The sequence below is a fragment of the Corythoichthys intestinalis genome, chromosome 2 (genome assembly GCF_030265065.1).
Source record: "Corythoichthys intestinalis isolate RoL2023-P3 chromosome 2, ASM3026506v1, whole genome shotgun sequence".
Taxonomy (NCBI): Eukaryota; Metazoa; Chordata; class Actinopteri; order Syngnathiformes; family Syngnathidae; genus Corythoichthys; species Corythoichthys intestinalis.
Genome location: NC_080396.1, coordinates 32,977,803 through 33,000,343, shown reverse-complemented (window position 1 = coordinate 33,000,343; position 22,541 = coordinate 32,977,803). Strand labels below are relative to the sequence as shown.

General features: G+C 39.9%; 1 protein-coding gene across 6 annotated transcripts in view; it reads left to right on the top strand.

Moving 5' to 3' along the window:
- Positions 1-22,541, top strand: part of camta1a (calmodulin binding transcription activator 1a) — a 568,653-nt gene that overhangs the window by 185,585 nt on the left and 360,527 nt on the right. The gene's annotated exons all lie outside the window — the stretch shown is intronic.

Genomic DNA, 22,541 nt, shown 5'->3' with positions numbered 1-22,541 from the left:
TGTTTTAGCGCTTCACTTTAAAAGTGTTTGGGTAGGTGTTTATACATCGGTGTTCATGGATCACCCTGCTGCACTCGCGACACAAAAGGCTCCACAGCGGATTACTTGTTGTAATGGGAAGGAAAAACAGTCGTAGAATGCTGTGTCGTGCTTGACTAAACTAATCTTTGCAAAATGCATACAAAAACCTTGCATGTTTGCTTTATGCTGTCACCTTTTCTCTGCCTCCCTCTGTGTGCCAGTGTCTCAAGTGCCAATGTATGGCCTCGCCAGCAAAACAGGAGATGACTTTGTATTCGGTGATGTGGTGCATGCAAATGATTCCTCTGTCAAGGCCGCTTATTGTAATATGACAGCGTTGTGAGTTATCTGGGCGACTATATTGGCAAGCAGATCCACGGCTGCCGGCGAGATGATAGGGGCTTAACTGCGTGCGTGCGCCATCAAGTGAGACAGTGTGAGACAATAAATAGATGAAGACATGCGAGAGCGTGAATCCATCCAAGACAGACATCAAATAATCGAGACACGAGAAGATGACCGGGAATAAGGGCGAAGACGTTCCTCCAGGCCCGTCCCAAACATGTCCGACTTCTCCAATGTAGGCGCTTTTTCGTCGAGCTGTCTCTTCCAACAACACCGCCTAGACATGAGTAAAAAGAAAATGAGAGGAAAAAAAGGTTTGGCGAGATGGGATGTCACAGCAGATAAGCATCACGAGCTGCTCCATATTTATTATGTGTAACAATTTGACTAACCAGAGAATTTAGATTAATAACAGCGGGGCCCGGGAAGTAATTTCCTTTTCGCCAAAGTGATTTACATGGCGCATCGCTAAAAGAACAGCTCTCACAGGCGTTTTTTGGTTGTGTCAGCTAAAAATAATGACATTTAAAGTAGCAGCCAAGGTTAATAGGCTTCCTCCATGCTTGTGAACTTTTTGTGCATGCTACTCCCTCTGTTCTCCCGACGAGCTGACCCGCCGCATACATTGCTACTGACTGTAACCTACCTGCTCATTTTCACTGCTCCTTTGCAAATCCTTGTTACCTGAACCTCCTATCATCCATTAGTCAGTACTACTTAGCATGATGTTCTTTGGAAATACAATATTATCTTGAGATTTGAGTCAAATTAATTCCTTGACTGCGTGCATCCTGTTCTCTCACATTTCCGGTTGAAAAGAATGGAAATGTAATTGTACATTGTTCCTCCTTCATCAAAAATCAACAAAAATGTCATGTTTTCAAGAGAACATGACAAAAAGATTTTATTTAAACCAATATAAACAGGAACAAATACATTTGAAAAATGTACAGGTTAAAAACAAAAGGACAGATGCACAACACATGTCTACGATTTTTGAAATATCATTTTATATTGTTGAGAGATGCACCAAAAGGAATTCTTGGTCGAAACTGAAACTGAGTATGAGAACACGGAGGCCAAAATCCCAAACCAATTATCTTAAAAAACACAAAGTAATTATTCAGATTTTACTGTTTATATATATATATATATATATATATATATATATATATATATATATATATATATATATATTAGGGCTGTCAAATGATTAAAATTTTTAATCGAGTTAATCACAGCTTAAAAATTAATTAATCACAATTCAAACCATCTCTAAAATATGCCATATTTTTCTGTAAATTATTGTTGGAATGGAAAGATAAGACACAAGACGGATATATACATACAACATACTGAACATAAGTGCTGTGTTTGTTTATTATAACAATAAATCCACAAATGGCATTATTAACATTCTTTCTGTTAAAGTGATCCACGGATAGGAAGACTTGTAGTTCTTAAAAGATAAATGTTATAGCTACAAGTTATAGTAATTTTATATTAAAACCCCTCTTCATGTTTTCGTTTTAATAAAATTTGTAGAATTTTCAATCAAAAGTAGAGTTAATATAATAATAATAAGAATAAAAATAACAATAATAACAATAGTGACCAAAGTCTGAGTAAGTTTTATGTGTATTTTGCATAGCTGTTTTGATTGGGAATACCAGTTCACTTTGCATTGTTGTTTAACTGTGTGAGAATAGGGCCTCATTACTACAGACTGAAGTGCTTTTCTTTTTGTGAACTTTTTTTTTTTTGAGAGAGATAGGAATATTATTTTTTTTTGCGCTTTCACTAAATGATACTTATGTTTGTTGTGAAAAAGTTGCTGAAGCTTATGCCAATAAACGGCGCGGTCCAAAGAACGCCTGTGTCCACTCGCCTTTATAACAAATATATCTCTGTACATATCTTACCCAAAATACAACAAGATACACATAATTGCCACTAAAAGAAAGAAAACTAACAGAAATATGCGTGGAGCACAAATAGCACAATGCAACAGCATAAAAATCTCACAACTACTAATTCTCAATGTTTCTCAATTGGCCTACTGCAAGACATTCTGTATTTGAAAAGAAAAACTTATTGCACAACATCACGTCAACATATTACAGCTTTTTCATTTAGAAACGACAGGAATGATGTCTTATGAAGACAATGCACATGTATGCATGCTAGTTGTTTAGCTCTAGCTATAGGTAACAACAGGCCAACTTAGGGCAAAGTTACCGAAATTTGCGTAGACAAACGAAATTAACTTACCACAGTGGAAGTGCATAGCGCAAACTCTGTGTGTAACTGGAGAATCAAACGTTATGCCCTTCCTTCTGATCGAGGCCACCCGTTGCATTCTTCCGATGTTTGGTAAGTTCAGATATGACCTTTCCCTCGCCTTTTCTCCATGTAGGGATCCGGAAGAAACTCAATGGGGTTTCGTCGAGCTGTACATTCTCCTTTCTATTCGATCGGTTGTTGCAATTCTTTACCGCACGATAATTTCCAACCATTTTTAAAGAGCGACCTGGGTCAAAATGCCTCACTGTTTATGTTTCCCGGGGTTCTGACACCGAACTTCCTGCTTCCAAAATGGCGAAAGGGGCGGAAACCTCGCGAGTGCCACGTCATACACACGAGCCTAATATAGAAGGAATAACATTAGTATGGAACGGCGCTGCCCCCAAGCGGCCGGTGGCATTCTCTTCACTCTTAATGTCCATAAACGGCGTCGTTGTAATCTGAGGCAATGTGTGAGCGGGTCATTCAGTGCATGCGTTAATTGCATCAAATATTTTAACGTGATTAATTAAAAAAATTAAATAACGCCCGTTAACACGATAATTTTGACAGCCCTAAAATATATATATATATTTGATTATTATTATTATTTTGAATAGTAATTTTTAATCCTATGAATCTGCAAAAAATATTTACTTGACATTTATTTGGTACGGATATTTAATCAATTCACAGCATAAAGTGAGATTAAGCAAAAAAATTAAATGCTAAACTATAGTGTAAATAGCAATTTTTATCATTGATTCGCAGAAATCACCTCTGTACTTTTTTTCACTTCTTTTTATTTTGCACTGGTGTTCTGTTGGTCTCGGGAATGAGAGCAAAATAGTTCCCAAAGCTGGAAAGCCAACCTGGTTGTCCTGTTTTTCGCTACTCAAAGAGAGCAAGAAAGGAAGGTGTGATGTTAATGTTGCGGGTGCTGTTCCACTCTGAGTCTGGCTTCTATAGCCGTACCGTAACGCAAGAGGAAATGCAACATATGAGTTTTTTGCTTCCACCAAAGACATTTCCGGTCTCGGTAATGTTATTTCGGTAAAAAAAAGCGTTTCGCGAAAACATTTTTTTTTTAAAAATAGTGCAGTGGTTCTTAAATGGGGTTCGGTCGGACCCCAGGAGTTCCATGACCAAGCCTCAGGGGTTCGCTGAAGGTTAAGAAATGCAGAGCCCTATTTTATACGCTGACTAAATCTAGCCATAGTGGCGTTTTAGACCAGGTTTTAGACTGGTTTGCCCTCACTTTACAGGCTTTATTCAATTTCTTTCAAATGCTAGCCCTCTAATAGGAGGAGAAATCAGTTTGTTCAGTGGAAGGTTGACTGGAACTTGGTATGAGGAAGTTTAACAGACCTACAGACAGCGTGAACTGCGTGGATAATTTTTTTTAAAAAAATTGCGTCATTTTACTCCGTATGTGATGCAATGATTCATTCATTTTCCAAGCCGCTTATCCTCACGAGGGTCACGGGGATGCTGTAGCCAATCCCAGCTAACAATGGGCTGTATAGGTATGGTACACCCTGAATCGGTTGCCAGCCAATCACAGGGCACAAGGAAACGAACAAGCGACAATAAAACGAGAATGTAGACATGAAAACAAAAAAGGAACAGTGAAAAATGAAAAATGAAATGAGTTTACTTATCAACGTTAAATTCCATCAAAATTATTTGTAGTAAATTAGAAATCTGGAAGAAATTTGAACAGGAAGTAGATGTTAGTTTGCTAGGTTTTGAATTCGTTAAAAAATGGCTTTATTATGAAAATCCGAAGGGTTCGGTGAATGCACCTGTGAAATCCGTGGGGTTCGGTACCTTTAGCAAGGTTAAAAACCACTGCTTTAGTGTCATCATTTTCATGTTTTTGACATGATCCCCATTTCTTAGGATCTTGAAGAGAATTGGGTAACCTGCCACCACACTATGCTCGGATCTCAAATTTTTGCTCACAGTTCAAATTGTATGTCAAAGCATCACTTCAATTGAGTGTTTCCAACAGGCAGTTACAAACATTCCTTTACAGTAACATTGAAAGGTATTGCTCTAGTTGAGGTCAACAAAGCAACTTCAAAATCCTGGCTGGACCTTGCTATATTTCACATTCCACTGGGCTGGAATAGAGGGTAGGCACTAGGCAGGCATGTGCTCAGGGCCTCCTCAACCTCTTTATCTGCCGCTGCTGAGGCAAGACCTTCCCATCCTTTCCCTTCCCTTCACCTACTCCCACTTTTTAGACAGATCTATTTTTGATGTAGAGTTGCTCCTTGTGCTGTCCAGGTGCTCCTAATAAGGTGCGCCCTGCATTCCATGTAGTCTGCAGGAGGCTGGAGTTATCGATAAATCATTAACGTAGGCGGAGGAGGTGTGGAGGAATTGTAGCTTACTCTGCTTCGGAGAGCTGCCTCGCTGCTAAATATTTCATGGACACACAGATGTGCTGCTGTCTTTGTAACAGCTCAAGGCTCAGCAGAGCTCTACCATTACACATCAGTGAAATCCCAACACTTGGTCCACTAGCCAAACCTGGAACAGGTTTGTTATAAAGGAGATGACACCCCACCCCTCCCCACACCGCGTCCACAATGCACTCGGCTGTTCAGAACCCCTCCCACGCTTTGCTAAAGCATATGTAAAGAGGAGCAGCAACCCATAACACAGTGGGCAGAAACGGCAAACAAATCTGCGTCATAACAGACGGCGCTGCTTTTTTGGGCGAAAATATTCCCCAACTGTGGCCATGCAGCACTTCTATTGCTCCAATTCCATTAGACTTATCTCCTAAGTGGGAGACTGCGAAACAAGTGCTGACTCAGAACGGGGATTACTTATTCACCATGTCATCTGTGCAGAGGCGTGTCGTTGGTGCTCTGCCCTTATCCCCTATTTCGCTTTTACCACAGCTATCTCCCCCGGGATGCCGTCCTCATTGCACCCATTTGTCTCAGCTATGTCCCTCTGCCCCTACCCGTATGGGAGCATGAGCGCAGGAATGTAAGGCCAAATGCCAGGATGTGTATAGGAAGAATCAAAGCGGGAGGAGAGAAGTAGAGCAAGCAGGAGTGGGACAGGGGGGAACACGGAGAAATATGGGGGAATAAGAAAAGGAGATCTCCAAGCTCACCCAGCCCTGATCAAAGAGACGTCTCCCTAATCCTCCCGATTCAGCAGTCAGCCTGTCTCGGAGCATTTCCAGGCGCAAACGAAAAAGAAAGGAGAAGCACTTGCGGCTAAATTGCCCTGAAGTGGTGCTATTTTTACTTCATCACAGAGGCAAAAAATGGGACCCCCTGCTGGGGGTACGCACAAGAGGGAGGGAGATGTTTTCTTCTGGAGCCATCGAAACAGCAGACACAAAAGTGCCTTTAGAGTACAGTATAATCATATGCTTAAATAGCAGACTGTGATACAATGTTTACAAACTATATGTCCCACTGGACATTTGCAATCCTTTGTGTTCATGCTAAATGTGATCACATTTCACATCATGCAGAAGCAAATACTTGAATTGACTACTGGGTTTTAAAGTTTCAATTTGAACCCCCCCCCCCAAAAAAAAAAAAAAAAAAAAAATCTCCAAGTATATAAAATGTACAGCAATATGTTGGAGTGGCGTTTGCTCTTTAAGTACCAAATAAATAACCTCGAGGTGAGTAGTTTGATTGGAATTATTGCTATTGTAGCTATGGCTGACTCAATATAATATAAATGATCACATAGCTTACTGCAGCTTTAGCATACCTTTTATAACCTTACACAAACACACAAAATTCATATTACATGTCATACACCACATGGTGTGCTCCTTGAGACCACAACTTCCTTAATAACACTCTGAAGATGTCTAGCCCAATATGCATGAAGGTGAATCACAGTATCAATGTGTGCTTAGGGGTGGGAGAGCTGAAAAATGCCTGCTCAGATAATGCTGGGTAAAAGGGGAAGAGGTGGAGGGAAGTAATGAATGAGTCAGGGGAAAGCTGGGAGGAAACTGGCAGGCAATGGGAGGCTGTAAATCAAAGGCGGGAGTTGAGACGGGGCAAGAAAGGTGAGGTCAGTCAGATGGAGGAAAGGGAAGCCGATCTGGCCGGCAGCATGGAGGAGGAAGAGGAGGAGTATAAAAAAGTGGTGGTGAGGTAATGGCAGTGATGAATAGCCTGTAGCTGATCACTAGAAGCCTGCTTGGTGTTTGAAGATTAGATTTTAATACAGCACTCTGACTTCACTTGAGTTGGAAAATAATCACAGCGGAAAAGCAAATTAGGAATTATTTCATACAAGTGAAATTGATTGTGCCTGTTTGCCCTTGACAAGAAAGGCTTGCACAACCTGCCATGTTTGGGTTGTTCAGGGCTGTGTTCGAGCTCAAGCTGAGTCAATCATTTCAAAAGTGACGATTTTTAAAAGCACCTTAATGTGGATTATTCACATTAGCTGCAACAGTGACACATTCCGAAATTACTAAACGATTAGTGTCAGGGAAGATTATAATTATACAATTGTTGAACAAAGAATTTTTTCCTGCAGATCATCATCCCTAAAAGTCAGTTTCGTTTTATTACGTTGTAATCCAACCGTGGGTGCGTTCACACCCAAATGTTTGGTGTAATCAAACTAACTTTGGTCAACTGCCAAAGTTCCATGTCTAATAAATATAAAAACAGTCTACACACCCTTGAAATGTCTTTCCCCCCCCTTTTTTTTAAAATGTAATTAAATGAGGAAGGGATGAATCATTTTGAAACTTTTCCCAAAATCAGTGTGACGTATAACTTGTACATCTCAGTAGAATTCATCACATTCAAACTCACTCACTGTCAATGTTTTTCACATTGACTGCTATTTGGAAGTGTTGATAGTAGGCATGTGCCGATATGAGATTCTGACGATATGATAACTTTAAGCAAAAATATCACGGTGTCACAGTATCGCAGTAGTGCAATTACAGCTTTAAAATGTGTTACTTTGAGGTATCTGGGTTAAAAAAAAAAAAATCCATTGAACAGGATTTTTCAAAACATATTAGCAAATTGGAACATACGTATAATGTTATAATAAAAATTATTATTATTTTTTTAATTAAATAACTGAAATATTCTACATAAAATCCAAATAAATGCATTCCTATAGGTGAGCGTTAACCCACAGCAACAGCTAAATATTACCATCAGAACAAAAATAACTGAATGACTTTCCACAAAAAGAATATGTGTATGACTCTTACCATCAGAACAAAAATAACTGAATGACTTTCCAATATGTGTATGACTCGTATCATGTTTACATTATACACCACTGGTGTCAAATTGACTCCATAAAGGGCCAAGTGGGTGCAGGTTTTCTTTCCAACCAATGAAGAAGGCACCTTTTACCAATCTGATCTCTTACATGTGTAATCAGTTAAACTTTGTCAGGTGCTGTTTGTTTCAATAGAAAATCCATTGGTTAAACTGTTTGCGCGGTATCAGTTGGAACAAAATCCAGCACCCACTTGGCCCTTTGTGGAATTGGTTTGACACCTATGTTATACATGCTCTTTCTCACACAAACAGTTGCCAGAGAGAAAAAAATATGTTTTACCACTGCTAGACACACTAAACACGCTGGAGTTAACTCTCGTAGCTGGTGAGAAACGTACATGATAGTGTTTACTAACCTTTGATTTTGTATGAATGCGAAATCGTATTGAAGGTATTTCCTCTTCGCCAGCCACTTTCCGAAAACATGTTTTACATGGCGGTTGGCCCTCCTCCTCAAAGCAGTGGCCGTCTGTAACTTTTCTGTAGCCGAAGTAATCCCATACCAACGATTTCGTTTTCTTCGATGGGCGGAAAAAGTTCAGGAGTTTTACCTCCTCCGGCCATCGTGTAGCACAACTGACTCACTGACACTAAGCAACAACCAGTGGGGGAGGGTTGAGCCTTGCAGCTGCGAGCGAGGAATTTCTCCCTGCATTTATGGGACTTAACTTAGACTTCATAATATATTGACGGGGCACGGAGCCGATTAACAGGGGGCTTATCGCCGTCAAACCTGACTGAGTAGGAACACAGACAAAGAGCTTTTTACGTTGAAAATTCTGGTGGATAAATGCTTAAATCCCTGAATTCTTTATAGATATGGACATAAAACAGTCTTGATTTGTGCTTTAAAGCAAAAAAAAAATAACGGGCAATTTAGCATGTATTTTACATAAATATGTCGAAGATGCTGCTAGTCTTTAAGCCACTGTTGTGCCACCTTGTTACCACAAAGAGCTTTTTACGTTTAAAATTCTTGTGAATAAATGCTTAAATCCCTGATTCTTTATAGATATGGACGTAAAACAACAGTCTCAATTCTTGGTTAACAGCAATAGATATGGACGTAAAACAACAGTCTCAATTCTTGGTTAAAAGCAAAAAAAAAAAAAAAAAAGGGGCCGTAAGCATTTATTTTACGTAAATATGTCGAATATGCTGCTAGTCTATAAGCCACTGTGGAACCACCTTATTACAACAGAGCTTTTTATGTTGCAAATTCTTGTGAATAAATGCTTAAATCCCTAAAATCTGTATAGATATGGACGTAAAACAGATTCTTGGTTAAAAGCAAAAAAAAAAAAAACGGGCAGTTAGCATTTATTTTATGTAAATATTGCGAATTATGACGCCAATGCCGTAGCGGTTCATTTCTCCCATTGATTTTTTTTAACGTTTCAAAATGCATGCATTGTATGAAAAATATCATAATTACCATGAATCCTCAAACAAATCACTCTTGAGACAATCCTTCCTGTTGGTATACAGTACAGCTTTCGTACTTTTTGAACCTTAATCCAGGGTTGCGTTGGTTTTAAGAATTACTAGCATTACTTAGCCTTAACTGAAGCTGAGTGTGGGCAGGCTCCCTACCGTAGGCGTGGCACAGGGTCTGGCGGAAGTGTTATGTCAATATATAATGAAGTCTATGGACATAAAAAAATAGCTAATATTTTAGGGATGGTATGACGGAAATTTTTTTACGGTTTTGAAACTGACATTTTCCTACCACGGTATACCTTGAAACCGGAAACAGGCACATGTCTATTTGATAGTCCTCTACCACTAGCGTAGGGTTGCTGCCTGTACTAGGCATTACTGAAGATATAGCGTTTCTGGTGATAAACAGTGTTTTGTTTGCAACAAATAGAACTTTTGGAATTATGGCCAAGATGTTCGTTGGAGCATAACAGAATCATCCAAAATGTTGGAAAATATGTAATGGTTTAAATTAGCTTTAATATATGTTTATTAAATAATAATAATAAAAAAATCATTATTAGTTGTGATAGGTCCCAACAGTGGTCCGAAAAGTTTTGGCTTTTTTATGAGCAATGTAAACCGTATCTTTCAACTTTTAGCTTTTAAGATCTCATTGTGCATATTGAGCAGGTTGGCCATTACGTGTAATATGAATTCTGTTGAACTTTCTAAACGTTCTGCAGTCGTTCTGATATTCATCTTTCTTTAGCAATTGGGTTGCTGAGAACTACACAAGCACTTTATTGAATGCCTGCAGCAAATAACACATGCAAGGAAATTGAGCCTGGCTCCGATCCTACGATTGATGATTATGAATGAACGTTACTTTCCACCTAAATTGCCGTTGTTGCTCATTCTGTCCGATTGACCCTGCTGACATGCCTGAAACATGAATTTGTCTGCATATCATCTCAGAGGCCGGCTAATTAAAGACACAGGACAGGTTTGTGTGACCCACTTCGTTATAAGCGGGAACAAAAGCGTCCGCGAGCCCAAAGGATTGGCTTCGTCTTGCCAGCCATCACTGTGGCTCGTGGGGGGGGACGAAAATAGTACTCTGTCTGTTGCCAAGGTTACAGCATTGACAACATGACGAGGCCATTCATTCTCAATACTGTATCTCCCTGGCCTTCTGTGAGAAAGTGGCGGCTAATCTTAGCCCTCAATCTGCGCAGCTGTCATTGTGAAGAGGGGAAGCAGAGCAGGTAAGGAATGAGAGTAGCTGGGTCAGCTTCGTCCCATTCCATATCTGCTGGGGACCCACATCCTCTTTCCGGGCGGCACATGTTCTCGCAGCTCAAAGATAAAACGCGGACCCTCCCATTCCAGCCAGTGTGAGGCATTTCGGCCTGAATGTATGCGTCCCTTCTCAGGTATGGGGTTGCCTGAGGAGAAAAGCGTGAAAGCCCGCCGGAAGATATTCACAATAAAACTGTAATTGAAAGATATGTTATCGGAACTATTTCAAGCGAGGGGAAGTGGTATCACCGAGACAAGGGGAAGAAGGGAATCTCCTTTAATTAAAATAAAACAGTGCTGAAAAGAGCAAGAAAAAGTTGAAACTGGAGACATGTTTGGCATGAATAAGTTGCTTCCCCCTGCTTTGTATCGTGACACTGACAAATAGCGCTCCGTCAGTGAAAAGGAGACTTATCTTTGATGGCTAATGAATTCAAATCACGGAGATGAGCGTGCTCTTTGAGGTTCAGGGGGCTTTAGCTCAAAGTCACATTATCTCACGCCAACAAATGGGAGGTGCTCTGTCCTGTTGTAGCCCCCTCTCTCCATCCCCCCGCTCAAGGCGCTGTTGTGATAGTGCTGCGCAAGTTGTGCAGTTGCTTCTGACCTGAGTTCTCCCATTTACATGTTGCTGTAGAGCAGAGCAATAGTACAGTTGGTGAGTGTTTCAATTTCAAGTGATCAGTCACACCTGGAGGCTACTGATGGTCAGACACGTGGATGTGGCGGAAAACACTCAGTTGCCACGTTTACATGGAGCATAATATTCCAATTACAATCGGAATATTTGTTCAAACCGAATAAATGTGTGCCATATAAACACCTCATTCGGAATGAACAGGCCCAAACCAAATGGAATTTCATTCCGATTCACAGGGGTGGAATATTCCTTTTCCCAAACCGATTAGAAGTAAAATTATATCATGTAAACAAGGAAGCGAAATGGTGTCTGGTTGCGTTCTTTCTGCGCATGCTCCGTACTGACGTGGTGACGTCACTTGGTGACGTAAGTAACGTCACTTGCAACATGGCTTCCAAGCACACGCACAGCGCACCCACACAACTTTTTAAATGAACGGCGTATCATTCTGAAGTTTTGTTTCCACTCGAAAAGTTAAAACAGCAGCTGATCTGACGATCGATCTCCATGTTTTGCAACGTGACGCTTTGTTTTGAATAATCTGCGCATGTCAGACGGCAGTTGTCAAACGTCCTTTCGAAATAAAGGCAGTCACATGTAAACGCTGGATCGGAATAGATGAAGTGACATGTAAACAGCTGATGTGAAATTTCCATTCGGAATGATTTGAATCGGTATGAATAAAAGTCAGCATGTAAACGTGGCTACTGACTTGAAGTTCCGCTCTGAGACCCTCAATTTAGCCAACTTTCAAAATTGTCCGATATGCATGTGTGATACATCATTGGAAAGCTTAACATCTCAATTTTCTGGGGGAAGCAAATTTTTGAGCAGGAGGGCATTTAAAAAAAAAAAAAAAAAATTTAAACAGCAAAACCCTATATGGAGGTGAGAGCACGCGAGAACAGAATTATAGACGCCATGACTTTAACGAGATATTATCGCGTACTTACAGTACTTTGTTTGATCCAAAAACTCCATGTAGCATATATCACTGAGTGTCAAGACACAGCTGTGAATGGGGGATTTTATGGGTGAAACATGGTAATATAACAAGGGTCGCGACATCAAGGAGTGGTCGAGATTTTCTTTTTCATAGATTTACCCTTTTAAACGTTTTTTTTTTTTCAACTTTTTTTGTTTGGAGCAATTATTTATCATCTAACATATCTGAGAAAATGCGACAGTAACAAAAAAAATACAATTAAGCGATAGTTATGAGGTAGATATCCGTGACTTTTTTACAGACGCCATTTTTTTCATTGAGACATAATTTGTTTAAAAGTTTAAAATATGTGAGTGAATAATTTTTTTAAGTCATTTTTTAAAAAAACGAAATATGAGACATCAATGAACGATTCTTAGCTAAAAACGACACATTTTGAATAATAAATATAATTAATTACCTTCGTTTTATGGCTGGGTTAAAACAAAAGCGGTTGCGGTCTGTAAATGGGGGTTTTCAGGGTAAAATGGACAAATTAAAAATAGTTTGGGGGCTTAATGCACCATAAATCTGCTATGGCAGCATATAGACATATTGTTCTATCAAACACAACAGTTGTTTAAGCTTAAAATACAGCAGTTTGTTTTAAAGAGGAGTGCAAGAGCAGAAACTGCTTTTTCAGTCTTGTCTGTGTTTTCTGCCATATTTAACCTATTATTTGTGCTGAACCTTTTTATTTTTATAACGGACGCCGTTTTCCACATGCACACAAAACCATTTCTGCTCAATTGCTCCCAGCGGCGACGCCAAATAGATTTAGCCTTGATATTGTGCGAGGGGTGATGGGGAGCGAGCGTGAGTGAGCAGGGAGAGAGACCTCGGGAACAACTAGGAGAACAGGAAGAAACCCAACATGGGACTCAATGGAATTTTTAGCAGTTGAGCTAAGAAAAGCTTTGAATGTATTTGAATCAAAGACTCAATCTGCCACCAGCCCATTTTATTAGCTGCTCGACAGCGCAGCATATTGTTGGGATTATACAGCCAATGCTTGTGTAACGCTGGGGTCTTCCCAGCGAAATTTGCTTTTGAGCGTTCTTAGCAAACCTCCATTGTGTCTCTCCAGTTTCCCTCTTTTGTATGCAGAGCGCAGCACATTTTAGTTTCATGTGTCGGGAAACAAATATTGAGACAATTAGATATTCTGACCTTGTTCTTTTCTTCCCCTCATTTGTTACATGTGATTTCTCGTCCTAATATCTTGAGAGAATGGAGAAGATATTCAAATGAGTTCTTTTGTAATGGGTAATGTTATAGCCCGGGTTTGTCATTCTTCAAACTATTAATTGAATAAAAATGAATCATGGCCTCTTGAGTGGTGTACAACATATCCCTCCTTCATCCCCTGTGTATTACTGTGTCGTTATCTATCGCTAATTTATGCTCGTCTGAATTTGAAAACGTACAGGGTGAACTGAGTGTCTTACCGCAATTGCGTATGTGCTAGAATCACAAATGGCCTGGCAGGATTAGTTTGAATTGTGCTCCATTCTTCAAATAACTCTTAATCGGAGGAAAAGCACTTTATCTCCTTTTCTTCCTCTTCCTCTGAAGAGACAAGGAGTTGAGTATTTACACCCTGCCTGAAACTTAAATATTTTACAAGAAGATGTCTTCCTTTGTTCATTGTTATTGATAGAAGTTGCCTCAGGCCATTTTCTTTTAAGCATCCTTCATTAATGGCACACTTTGTGAACACATGGGGTGGATTTGTCATAATTAAACCAAGGCTTGGCTCTGACTTGAACACGGGCTCAATAAAGGTGGTAGTTCATTTAGGCTAAACATCTCAACTATAAGGATGTATTCACAAATAACTCAATCTCGTTGCACAAATATATAAGGTAATAAAGTAACTCTATTAACTGTGTTGACTCCCTAAAGCTTTGGAGCCCGTGTTGGCTTTTCTTTTTTTTTTTTAATCACTGTAGAGGTCATCAGGGATTGAATCAGACGGTGCCAGTTCCTCAACATTGCACACATTGAACACTGTTCAATTGCTTGGCTTGTAGATCCACAGTCCTAACCTCTTTAGACTATATTGAATTTACCATCTCAGTCAATCGATAATACTAAGTTTTGCAGGCGATATAGAAGTTCAACCTCACACATTTACCCACTGGGTGGTTTCTCGCTGAATGATTTGGAACTCACTGTCAGTCATGCACAAAATAACATTCAGACTTGTAAAAATCCATAGGATTGCGTAGTAAGACAGGCTCACCTTCACCTTTGAGTGATTAGTCAAATAAAATTGGAGTCAACCTGGAGATGTTAGTTGTGATGCTGTGCAGAAGCAGAGAATCACAAGCAGACCATCTCCTCTCATTTATTTCGGTAATCCAATTGACTCACTGAGTTATTTTGAGTAATCTTCGGTCCTGTAAATTTGTATCTATGATAACCGCGGGCTTAAACAGCAACAACTAAGTTGTGTATTGCCGAGGCTTTTAGAACATTGAGATTCACCATTGGCCTCCTGGGTAATGAAAGGCCTAATAAATGATTCCATCACAGTGTCTGTGTGTATCTGGAATGCAGTCAGGCTCAGACGTACCCAGTCTCTGGGCACACGTAGAGGGATGCCAATGCTGGCAGGCCTGATGAATGGGTGGCACGCCGCACCGTGACAAAGACGAATGTGACAGCCCCCGTCCCGAGGAAGGAGGGAGGTGCTCAACTACCGAGGGGCCATCATGTGACACTGACCACCTTCCGTTCTCAGTCACATCCCCTGCTTGCTAAACTCAAGGATGTGATCGGGGGGGTTCCAGATTATTTGACTTCGGAGCGCCTTCCCTCTCTAAACATTCATACCTACACAACACAGAACGGTCTGGTCCACAATTAACTAGACGAGAACAGAGTTAGGATTATGCACCACCGCAATGGATTTTCAATAAAGTACTATTGCTCTGGCCAGAACTCTAAATAGGTAATAAGGTGAAAAGAGGGCTTTTACAACCAGAGTGCATTTTTTCAGTGGCTCAAAAGTATTTGTATCCTCGATATCGTTTGTAATATATTGATAGAAATCCTTTTTAGTCAGTGCCTAGAGATCATGCAAGAACTTGATTATGAGTTTTCCTCCGTGTATTTGCTTTCCTTAATCATCAATACAGCCTCCTTCACTTTAACTACCATAATTTCCCAAATATAAGGTGCACCTGTGTATAATGTGCACCCCAAATTTACTTGTAAAATCTAGGGGAAATTACTGTACCCGTTTATAACGCGCACCCTAATTTTAGCACCAATAAATAGAAGAATACAAGAAAACAGAGCTCGTGTACAGATACAGAAATGTCATTTTACTGACTGGTGAAACACAGCACAAGCATAGCATATTGGTAGTTCAAAACATTACCATAAACTGACAATATTTATGGTAATAATATGATTTGACAACTTCTCCAACTTACCAGAATCTAGGGGAAAACAAAACAGATGTGTGTCAGGGATTGCTGGGCGGGCAGGTGTGTGAGGACCCAAACGCAGGAAAACAAAAGCAGCAAAGCAGGTGGCAGAGAACTCAAAAAATGGTTTTAATTATAACTAACAAAAGCACAAAGTACAAACAAAAAGACTAGGGATCAAAAGGCAAGGTTCAAACCAAAACTTACTTAAACAGAGGGACTGGTACACGAGGGCGTGGAACGGACTCGACTTTGGCAAAGACGGACATAGACATAGACAATGACGCAACAAGGGGTGACAAGGAACTGGGTCATTATATACACACGCAGACAAGGGGTAACGAGACGAGGAACAGCTGGGTAACACAGGTGGATGCAGATTGCAGGATACGCTGGGAGAACACACACAGGTGAAATCAATGGGTAATCACAGAGACAAGTCACACTAGGAAAAACCCAACACAAAACCTAACAATGTGACTTTTCTTTTAAAGGCTGCTGTATAACTTGCTTGTTTCATCATGATGAATAAATGTTTCTTCCATGGATTGATACGGTAAAATGAAAGTGGGAACGTAAGTCGGAAATCCGAGAGAGCTCATCGCTGTCGACACGACAGTAACAATAGGAACTATTGTTATTTGGGTTTGAGTTTCCCGAGGGACAGATATAGTTGACGGACACACACAGGAAGTCTGTGTTGTTATGTTTGTTATGGTCCGAGTTGCGAAGCTGCAATAAACGTTGACTCAAATGAGTTCAAGAAACTAAATTCTGTGCTTTATGAACAGTGAAAAAAAGCAGAATTTAACACAGACGAAATCATTCGATCAGAGTGAAGTATTACCAAAACAAAATGATGACATCACGTACGGTAATGGTCGGCAATGGATCAGTTTCTTCAACACAACGTGGCCGTGTCAATAAAAAAAAAAAATCGGTTAATATATACAGTATATATAATATATATATATTTCTGTCTCCATCCATCTACCCGTTTATAATGCGCACCATGATTTTACAAGTTGATTTTGGGGGAAAAAAGTGCGCGTTATATTCGTGAAATTACGGTACCTTCACTTTTGCAGAAAAAAAGTGCCTTAGTAAACTTGCGCAAATGTTTTGGAATGAGATTCTTCGGACGAATTAAATACAGTATGTATTAGTGATGTTCCCAATCTGATCTCAAGATTGGAAATCAGGCCTTTTCGCGTAGTTTTCAGAGGCTTGGAATCAGGTGTAAAAGATCAGTTTATTTATTCCTTTTTTTTTTTTTTTTTTTTTTTTTTTTAATGCATTTTTTTTTAACTTTTGAAGTATTAACCCATTGGCTGCAATTGATGGTGACAGACATCCAATCCCTTTTGACTGGGAAGCGCTGCCAAACCCCCTAGTAGATTAAATCCTTCAATTTGTTAAACTTTTGTAGGTCCGCACAAGTTGATCCATTGTTCACATTATTTCCTCTGAGTTTTTGGCTTTGGGAAACGTATGAAGAAAACATCCTTCATATGTCGTAATGCCTAGCGTTGTTTCTACAAGTTCCATAGCAGCAGTGTTTACTCGGCATGTTCCTTTTTGAAAGATTACTGGCAGAAAACAAGCAGTACTAGCATGGGTTGTATGCGAGCGCGCTTCCATGTTGACCCCTTTCCGGTTTACGATAGTGACGATCCGTCTAAAAATAGCATTCGTGCGGTACATCATTATGAAGTGCACGACTACTCTGTCCTTTCAGACAATGCTACAACTGCGAATTAGGAATGTGTGACACATCACTAATTCACAGTAGATCCGAACATACTTGAAAGGCATCTCTGACCCTTTTATGTCCAAATAATTGAGTATTCTTCATTGGCACTGGTCTGTAGTCAATATTTTTGGTTGTGGAAGAAAGCATTCGAGTTCTGGCAAACTGTCATTAGAGAGAAAACTTAATTTGGGTACATGTAATATTCACTATTACATCAACAGTTTTATTATCAAGCGCTTGATCATAGCCGTAATTTCTTATATAACGGTAATCAAATCTGGATTATTTTATTTCACATCAGTTATGGTGTTACTAAAGGCAAAAACATGAATCGGCCCTGAACAAAACTTCAAATGATAAAAAATGCAGAGGAATTCATGATTTGAGTTATTGCAGTAATGTTTGAGAAATGGTCAAGAGTGGAAAGTCTGGACCTTTATTTGCTCCTCAAAGTGATTAGCGGTGGGAGGAACTAAAGACTGCAGATCAATAGCAATATTTGTTTATACGTATTATGCAGGTGTCTGATTTTGGTAACTGTCTCTTTCAGATGAACAAATTCACTTTAGTTGAACATGTACTTTTACTATTACAAGTGCCTATCCGTAATCACGCGTCTCTCTTTTTCATCCCATCTAAATGCCAAGAGGGTCTTGTGTTTCATCCATTTCAATTTGAATGATTAAGGTTCACTTTTCGTGCTACAAAGCACAATAGTTACATGCAGGATATTTGATTTATTATCCAGACCAATCGGTTCAGACGAGACTAAAGCTGCAGTTTTACTGTCGACAACCTCCTTGACCTCGTTTCTAAACTCCTCAATAGGCACTGACATCTACTCTGGCCACAAGGGGAGGGGACTATCCCATCTAAGACGGGCCCCTGATGAGTGGGGAGAAGCACCAAAGGCAGCATCAATGGGAAACAGAGATAATTAAGAGGCTTTGGCTGTTAACAGAGAAGAGACGATTGGTTTCTATCGCGCTCTCTCCTTTTCAACGCCCAGTCCCGTAGACAGACCTCTGCCTCAGCCTGAACAGGCTCTGTACTTGCCTATTAATAGACTATTGAGCAGTATTGATCCTCAGCTCATGTGACACTTAAGATACAATGAGCCATAGATCCCAGTATAGAACCATGGGTTTCTTTTTACTTGACTACAATTGCATATGATTACAGGAGTAGCTGGCTCAGGCAGACTGGTCTATCTCGGTATAACGATGACCAGAAATGGGGTGTAAAAGCTCACTGCAATTTGGAAACTTTTGTCATACTCACAAAAGCCTTTGAACAAAATGACCCCAAAGGAGAGTTGGCTTTGCCTGGAGCAACTGCTGCGTCTTCATTATGTGATGAATTGGTTTTTATGTAAACTCTCTTAACCTGGATGTGTTTCAAAGGAAGCTCTGCAGCCAAGCTAAAAAACCCTCCAAAATGATGCGATAAAATTACATCTGAATTAGAGGGATAATGACGAAAGGGAATGGTGGCGATATCAATAACTCCTCTAATGGTCAATTACCGCATGCTCTCTGTGCTGTGCTAGATTTAGTGTAATGGATAAGGGTACCTGTTTAGCAGAGGCTTACTTGTCACCAAACGTGAAAGTGAACCTCAAATAGCCAAATTAAAAACTAAATAATAGATGAGCGATACCAGAGTGAGAGAGAAAGAAGAGGAGACAGCTGTAATTCCTACTCTTGGGAAGAAAAAGATGCCCTGGCATGCAATTGTTAGGAATTTATAAGGGCATCGGAGAGAAATAGAGAAAAAAACGAGACATACATCCTGCTGTGAGGATCACCTTTACAGAAAGAAACTTAATAATAAGCTTTATATCACTTGAAGGTCTGCAAAATCTCCCAAAATGGCAAATACTGTTGTGATTGAGGTTGACTGCCGCACCATAAAAAGCAGAGCCATCTATGAAAACGTGCCCCTTTGACGAAAGCATTGGCAACAGCCTTGACGGGAAGTCAAGTTAGGAATCCCACTCGAGCGACAGTACACAGGTTTATCGTGGCAGCAGCTTGCATCAGAATGTGTCAGAATATCTAACAAGGTGTTTGCACATTCAGGCCTCAGCCTCAGTGTGCATGTGAACGCCACAACTCACTGCTCCATTGTGAGATACCTAAACCTTTTTAGAATTCCAACATTTTGGAACTTCTGTCTCTATAAATATTGAAAGATACTTGTCCAATATACTGGACTGTCTCAGAAAATTAGAATACACAATATTCTAATTTTTTGAGACAGTCCTGTGTATATATACAGGACTGTCTCAGGAAATTAGAATGCACAATATTCTAATTTCCTGACTGTCTCAGGAATACACAATATTCTAATTTCCTGACTGTCTCAGGAAATTAGAATATTGTGTATTCTAATTTCCTGAGACAGTCCTGTATATATACACAGGACTGTCTCAAAAAATTAGAATATTGTGTATTCTAATTTTCTGAGACAGTCCAGTATACAGTGGTGCAATTAAGTATTTAGTCAACCACTAATTGTGCAAGTTCTCCATCTTAAAAAAAAAAAAATTGGAGAGGCCTGTAATCGTCAACATGGGTAAACCTCAACCATGAGAGACAGAATATGGAAAAAAAAAGAAAATCACATTGTTTGATTTTTAAAGAATTTATTTGCAAATCGTGGTGGAAATAAGTATTTGGTCAATACCAAAAGTTCATCTCAATACTTTGTTATGTACCCTTTGTTGGCAATAACGGAGGCCAAACGTTTTCTGTAACTCACAAGCTTTTCACACATTGTTGCTGGTATTTTGGCCCATTCCTCCATGCAGATCTCCTCTAGAGCAGTGATGTTTTGGGGCTGTCGTTGGGCAACACGGACTTTCAACTCCCTCCACAGGTTTTCTATGGGGTTGAGATCTGGAGACTGGCTAGGTCACTCCAGGATCTTGAAATGCTTCTTACGAAGCCACTCCTTTGTTGTCCTGGCTGTGTGTTTGGGATCATTGTCATGCTGAAAGACCCAGCCACGTCTCATCTTCAATGCCCTTGCTGATGGATGGAGATTTTCACTCAAAATCTCTCGATACATGGCCCCATTCATTCTTACCTTTACAGTGATCAGTTGTCCTGGTTCCTTTGCAGAAAAACAGCCCCAAAGCATGATGTTTCCACCCCCATGCTTCACAGTGGGTATGGTGTTCTTCGGATACAATTCAGTATACTTTCTCCTCCAAACACGAGAACCTGTGTTTCTACCAAAAAGTTCTATTTTGGTTTCATCTGACCATAACACATTGTCCCAGTCCTCTTCTGGATCATCCAAATGCTCTATAGCGAACCGCAGACGGGCCTGGACGTGTACTTTCTTCAGCAGGGAGACACATCTGGCAGTGCAGGATTTGAGTCGCTGGCGGCGCATTGTGTTACTGATAGTAGCCTTTGTTACTGTGGTCCCAGCTCTCTGTAGGTCATTCACTAGGTCGCCCCGTGTGGTTCTGGGATTTTTGCTTACCGTTCGTGTTATCATTTTGACGCCACGGGGTGAGATCTTGCATGGAGCCCCAGATCGAGGGAGATTATCAGTGGTCTTGTATGTCTTCCATTTTCTAATAATTGCTCCCACAATTGATTTCTTTACACCAAGCGTTTTACCTATAGCAGATTCAGTCTTCCCAGCCTGGTGCAGGTCTACAATTTTGTCTCTGGTGTCCTTCGACAGCTCTTTGGTCTTGGCCATAGTGGAGTTTGGAGTGTGACTGACTGAGGTTGTGGACAGGTGTCTTTTATACCGATAATGAGTTAAAACAGGTACCATTAATACAGGTAACGAGTGGAGCCTCGTTAGACCTCGTTAGAAGAAGTTAGACCTCTTTGACAGCCAGAAATCTTGCTTATTTGTAGGTGACCAAATACTTATTTTTCACTCTAATTTGGAAATAAATTCTTTAAAAATCTAACAATGTGATTTTCTGTTTTTTTTTTCTTCCACATTCTGTCTCTCATGGTTGAGATACAGTATACCCATGTTGACAATTACAGGCCTCTCTAATCTTTTCAAGTAGAACTTGCACAATTGGTGGTTGACTAAATACTTATTTGCCCCACTGTTTGTCGGTGGTAGTAAATAGTTGAATTACAGTTGACAAATATCAAATCCACAGCAATAAATTTGGAAAAAATGGATACATACAGGATAGATCTAATATGTAAGGTAATAACTGTATGTCATATTGTAATTTATTCCCCTAACAAGTACAAACATGGATGTATTTTGTGTCACATAAGAGATCAATAACAAGGAACAATGCCATAATCAGTAACATGATGAAACTGGCTCACACTATGGAATATAATAAGCAGAAGATAAGGCAGTATCAGCAAACATGCTAATAACAGAAGCTAGACACGTCTTCTGTTCTCACTTGCTGTTTTTCCCACTGAGCTTATTTTTGTTTTGTTTTGTTTCCATGTTCAAGCACCTGTACGAAGAAATACTTCTCTGCTGGCAGCTAGTGATGCAGTATGAGTGTGTGATCACATAACGGCCTCTCTGGTGAAGAGACCATTAAGGGTGGATCATTTCCACTAGCCCAATGATAAGCCCTTACAAATAAGGTTGTACCTGAATTGGACATGCATTCTATGTGTGTCCCATTTAAAGGGTGTGTTAGTGGTTTACAAATATTGTACATGAAGATGAACAATATGAAAACTGCATTAGTTGCGCAGACATCTTAATTCTCATCTTAGGTGACAATATTTTTCTTCTATTTTGTCAGAACAGTTTGGTCCTTTTGTATTCTTTTTTTTTTTTTTTTAAATTGGTACACTTGAATGGTTTCACTGTGCAAGAATTTGACAGCCCTGACCTGAACAGGGTTGTCAAGTTCAACACCTGTCACTACTTTCTGGGTGAGCTTGAACAGTGATGATGAGGCGGCAGACCTGCTTTCAGGTTCAGCGTCAGCGACTTCACAATCAGTGTTCTTCTGAATGAATGGATGAACTCAAAATCACAGACTCAATTCATATTTTTGCAGAAAGTCCTCCCACAGAGTGAA